This window comes from Saimiri boliviensis, chromosome 20, assembly GCF_048565385.1.
Source record: "Saimiri boliviensis isolate mSaiBol1 chromosome 20, mSaiBol1.pri, whole genome shotgun sequence".
NCBI lineage: Eukaryota > Metazoa > Chordata > Mammalia > Primates > Cebidae > Saimiri > Saimiri boliviensis.
Genome location: NC_133468.1, coordinates 7,739,463 through 7,745,506, shown reverse-complemented (window position 1 = coordinate 7,745,506; position 6,044 = coordinate 7,739,463).

Genomic DNA, 6,044 nt, shown 5'->3' with positions numbered 1-6,044 from the left:
ATGCCGGGATCACAGGAGTGAGCCACTGTGCTGGGCCGGCTTCTAGCTTTTTGTGTGGCTATACTTTGGTTAAAATCACATAAAATGTGGGTCAGGTGTGGTGACTCGTGCCTGTAATCCCAGCACTTTCGGAGGCCGAGGTGGGCAGATCACCTGAGGTCAGGAGTTGGAGGCCAACCTGACCAACTGAAGAAACCCCGTCTCTACTAAAAATACAAAATTAGCTGGGCGTGGTGGCACATGCCTGTAATCCCAGCTACCCCGGAGGCTGAGGCAGGAGAATTGCTTGAACCTGAGATGCGGAGATTGCAGTGAGCCAAGACTGCGCCATTGCACTCCAGCCTGGGTAACAAGAGCAAAACGCCGTCTCAAAAAACAAAAACAAAACCAAAGTGGATTTTCTGATTTGGGGAACGCAGGAATGAGGACCACAAAGCTACCTTACACTCCCATTTTCTAGCTGGGCTTAGACTCAGGCCGCAGCCTCTTTTTTCCAAACAGAAACAGAAGGTAATAAATACCTCGACCCTGGATGCCAAGATGACAATGAAATGCCAGGGTGTGTGAGGCCCCAGGACCTGGCCCTGCCCCTGCCCCCTCTGCCACCTCCCCACTCCCAGCTCCCTCCAGCTCCCACTCAAGCGCCGCCCTGCCTCTGCCTTCCCCCTGCTGTGTCCTGTGTGGAATGCTGCCCTCAGACCCGCTCCTTCCCACCACTCAGGCCTCGCCCACCTCAAGGCTGCTTCCTCTTAGAGTCCGGAACCAACAGACCCTCTGTGACTTTGTCACTTTTCCTTCATGGCGCTCGTTATGCTCTGAAATAATTGCTGACTTGTAAATTGTCCCTTGGTCCTTTGGGAGGGCCAGCTTTCTGGCGACAGTGGCTCCATCTTGTCCACTGGGGTAGGCCCGATGCCCAGGACCGTGCCCCACTCAGGCAGAAGCACTTGCCTGACTTTGAATGAATGGTTCCGCATAAATGACCTTTTCAAAATTTTGAAATAATTTAAGATTCATAGGACATTGCAAAAACATTACAGAAAGAACCTCTGTACCTGTAGTTTCCCTCAAATGGCAGCATCCTGTTTAAAACCAGAAAAGTAACATTGGTACAATTTATGGATTGTATTAGTTTGACATGCACCTATTTGTGTGTGTGTGTGTGTGTGTGTGTGTGTGTCTGTGTGTCTGTGTGTAGTCTATAAATTTCATCACATGTGGATGTATGTAGCCCACACCATGATCAAGATACAGATCTGTTCCATCACTGCAAAGATCTTCCTCATTCTGCCTCTTTAAAAGTCACACCACCCTCTTCCCACCCCCCTATTTTTTTGTTGAGATGGAGTCTCACTCTGTACCCCAGGCTGGAGTGCAGTGGCACCATCTTGGCTCACCGCGACCTAGGCCTGCTGGGTTCAAGCCATTCTCCTGCCTCAGCCTCCTGAATAGCTGGAATTATAGGCGGGCGCCACCATGCCTGGCTAATTTTTGTATTTTCAGTAGAGATGGGGTTTCACCATGTTGCCCAGGCTGGTCTCAGACTCCTGACTTAAATGATCTGCCCACCTCAGCCTCCCAAAGTGCTGGGATTACGAGCCTGGCCAATAGTCATTATTTTTTATTTTAGTTCTTTTAATAGGTGTGTAAAAATACCTTATTGTGGCTTAATTTGCATCTCTCTAATGGCTAAAGGTGTGGAACATATTTTTGTGAGTACATGAAATATCTCTTTAGTAAAATGTATGTTGATTTCTTGGGGTTTGTTAAGTTTTGAGAGTTTTTCTTCAGCTTTCTCAGGTTGAAATTTTCTTTATGTATCTGAGATGTGAGCTATTTGTCAGATATGTGGCTTGCAAATTAAAAGTTTTAATTTTTATGAAGTCCAATGATAGATTTTTCTTTTATGGCTTGCTTTTGGTGTCATGTCTAAGACCTTTTCACCTAGCCCTAGATTTTTACCTGTTTTCTTCTCAAAATTTTCTAGTTTTATGTTTTACCTGTAAATCTATGACCCATTTTAAGTTAATTTTTGTATACGTTGTGAGATTTATTTATTGTTTTTCTTTTTTTTTTTTCTTTTTAATTGTTTTGTGCATAGTATTTCAGACCCAGGGATTTATTTATTGAAAAGATTATCCTTCATGGAATGTTTAAAAATCAGTTGGCTAGACTTGTGTGAGTGTATTTCTGGGTTCTTGATTCTGTCCCATTGATGTATTTCTCTGTCCCTCTGCAAATACCACATTGTCTTGACTAATAAGCTATTACAGTAACTCTTAAAAAATCAGGTAGTTGTTCTTCCCACTTTATTCTTGCCTTCCTTTCTCTTTCTCTTCCTCTCTTTCTTTCTTCTTTCCTTTCTTTTTCTTTCTCTTTCTTTCCTTCCTTTCTTCCTTCCTTCCTTCTTTCTTTCTCTCTTTCTTTTTTTCCCCCTCCCCTCCCCTCCCCTCCCCTTAAAAAACAAACAAGGCCGGGTGTGGTGGCTCACGAGTGTAATCCCAGCACTTCGGGAGGCTGAAGCGGGTGGATCACGAGGTCAGAAGACCAAGACCATCCTGGTCAACGTGGTGAAACCCTGACTCTACTAAAAATACAAAAAATTAGCCAGGTGTGGTGGCACGTGCCTGTAATCCCAGCTACTCAGGAGGCTGAGGCAGGAGAATTGACTGAACTCAGGAGGCGGAGGTTGCGGTGAGCCGAGATCGCGCCACTGCTCTCCAGCCTGGGCAACAGAGCATGTGTTCATTGCTAGCACATATAATCAATTTTCTTCTTTTTTTTTTGAGATGGAGTTTTGCTCTTGTTACCCAGGCTGGAGTGCAATGCTGCGATCTCGGCTCACCGCAACCTCCGCCTCCTGGGTTCAGGCAATTCTCCTGCCTCAGCCTCCTGAGTAGCTGGGACTACAGGCACGTGCCACCATGCCCAGCTAATGTTTTGTATTTTTAGTAGAGACGGGGTTTCACCGTGTTGGCCAGGCTGGTCTCGAACTCCTGACCTCAGGTGATCCACCCACCTCAGCCTCCCAAAGTGCTGCGATTACAGACGAGAGTCATGGCACCCAGTAGAATCAATTAATTTTTCTTTTTTTTTTTTTTTTTTTTTTTTTTGAGACGGAGTTTCGCTCTTGTTACCCAGGCTGGAGTGCAATGGCGCGATCTCGGCTCACCGCAACCTCCGCCTCCTGGGTTCAAGCAATTCTCCTGCCTCAGCCTCCTCAGTAGCTGGGATTACAGGCACGTGCCACCATGCCCAGCTAATGTTTTGTATTTTTAGTAGAGACGGGGTTTCACCATGTTGACCAGGATGGTCTCGATCTCTCGACCTGGTGATCCACCCGCCTCGGCCTCCCAAAGTGCTGGGATTACAGGCTTGAGCCACCGCGCCCGGCTCAATTAATTTTTCTATGTTGATCTTGTACCCATGACCTTCTGAACTCATTTAGTCCTAGAGGTTTTTTTTTGTTTTCTTTTCTTTCTTTTTTTTTTTTTTTTTTTTTTAGATTCTTCAGGTTTTCTACCTGGATTTTCATCCTATCAGCTGTAAATTGGGAGTTTTATTTCTTCCTTTCATTTCCTTTTCTTGCCTTACTGTGCTGGCTGGGTCTTCCAACACAATGTTGAATAGGACTGGCAAGGGGTGACAGCCTTGCCTCGTTCCAATCTCAGGGAAAGGCATCTAGTCTTTCACCATTAGTATGATGTTAGCTGTAGGGGTTTCTGTAGATGCTCTTTATCAAGCTGAGGAAGTTACCTTCTAATCCTAGCTTGTTGACAGTTATCATGGAGAATTGTAGAATTTTGTCAAATTATATTTTTGCATCCATTGATGTGTTCATGTAATTTTTCTTTAGCCTTTGTGAAGCATTATAAAAAGCTTGGAAACTTCCCAACATTTTTCTCAGACCTATAGGGCCCTAGGAACTCAGAGGCTACTGCCCTTCTAGTCCACCTCGTACCAGTATGCTCCAGGGAACGTAACTTGAGCCCTACACGTGGCCGAAGTAGCCAAATGTGGGAAATGCCACAGTATCAACTGCTGGAGATTTACCATGCCCATCACCATAGCCAAGCCTCAGAGAAGCCCTGCAGGAGAGTTCTATTACCTTCAACGTGGAGTTTACGGCCGGGCACTGTGGCTCACGCCTGTAATCCCAGCATTCTGGGAGGCCGAGGTGGGTGGATCACGAGGTCAAGAGATCGAGACGATGGTGAAACCCTGTCGCTACTAAAAAATACAAAAATTAGCTGGGTGTAGTGGCGCACGCCTGTGGTCCTAGCTACTCGGGAGGCTGAGGCAGGAGAATTGCTCGAACCCGGGAGGCGGAGGTTGCAGTGAGCCAAGATTATGCCACTGCACTCCAGCCTGGCGCCTGGCAACAGAGCAAGACTCTGTCTTAAAAACAAAAACAAAAACAAAACAAAACAAAACAAAACAAATCAGAACAAACATGCAGTTTACCACATTGATTTGACCATGGAGCTCTTTTTTTTTTTTTTTTTTTTTTTTTCATAAACGCTGTTAGTGTCTCAGCGGACTTTCTCAGAAACACACTTAGAGAACTATTCAGCTGATCTTGTCCCCTAATTTGCAGATGATCCAAAGACTGGAAAGAGAAGTGCGCTGCCCAAGGCTCTGGTTAGTGGCATCACAGACACAAGGTCGCAGGTCTCCTACTCCAGCCCACCGTTTGGCTCCAGACCACACTGCTGTGATACGCTAACAAGTCAGCCGACATTCCTCAGCCCCAGTCTGGTCTCCTTCGCGGCTCCCGGGCACGTCATCCCCACCGAACCTGGGCCCACGCGGTGCAGCTCTTTGTAGTTTCAGTGGGGTTGCAGGGCGGGCAGTATGTAACACAGGCCTGACCAGGCATGCTGTTCTCACTCCCAAACGTCACTCAACAGATCTGGTGTGGGGACACAACCCAAGTGGGTCTGACAACACTCTATCACCAGAGGTGATGCTAAATTAGAGGAAACTGAGCAAGGGCTACCAAGCGCTACCGCGCAGAGAAAGCAAGGCTGCAGGCCAGGCGCGGCAGCTCACGCCTGTAATCCCAGCACTTTGGGAGACCAAGGTGGGAGGACTGCTTGAACCCGGGAGTTCGAGACCAGCCTGGGCAGCATAATGAGACTCATTCCCATTGAAAAAAATGAAACAAACAAAAAAGTTGTGAAATGAGGGAGACCTCATTTCCCCATAACAGGCCTGAGCCCCTGATCCAGTCATGACACAAGAACCTACCTTGGGATTTATTTATTTATTTATTTTTTTGAGACAGAGTTTCGCTCTTGTTACCCAGGCTGGAGTGCAATGGCGCGATCTCGGCTCACCGCGACCTCCGCCTCCTGGGTTCAGGCAATTCTCCTGCCTCAGCCTCCCGAGTAGCTGGGATTACAGGCACGCGCCACCATGCCCAGCTAATTTTTTGTATTTTTAGTAGAGATGGGGTTTCACCATGTTGGCCAGGATGGTCTCGATCTCTTGAGCTCGTGATCCACCCGTCTCGGCCTCCCAAAGTGCTGGGATTACAGGATTGAGCCACCGCGCCCAGCCCAATTTTTATTTATTTTTTGAGATGGAGTCTGCCGTCACCTAGGCTGGAGTGTAGTGGCTCCATCTCGGCTCACTGCAACCTCTACCTCCCGGGTTCAAGCAATTCTCCTACCTCAGCCTCCTGAGTGGCTGGGACCACAGGCTTGTGCTACCACAACTAGCTAATTTTCTGGAATCCTTAGTAGAGATGAGTTTCACCATGTTGGGCAGGCTGGTTTCAAACCCCTGACCTCAAGGGATCCACCAACCACGGCCTCTCAAAGTGCTGGGATTACAGGCTTGAGCCACCGCACCTAGCCTCTATCTTGGGATTCAAATGACAAGAAACCAGTAAGTGACTTTTCCCTCAAACCAGTTAAATGGAATCCTGCTACTTGCTAACAGAAGCCTGTCTAACTCACATGTGAAGCAGACCGCTTAGAGAAGGTCACCACTGAACTGACTTGGCAGACCCCTATGGATGAGGGGGTGTTGGCGGCCCC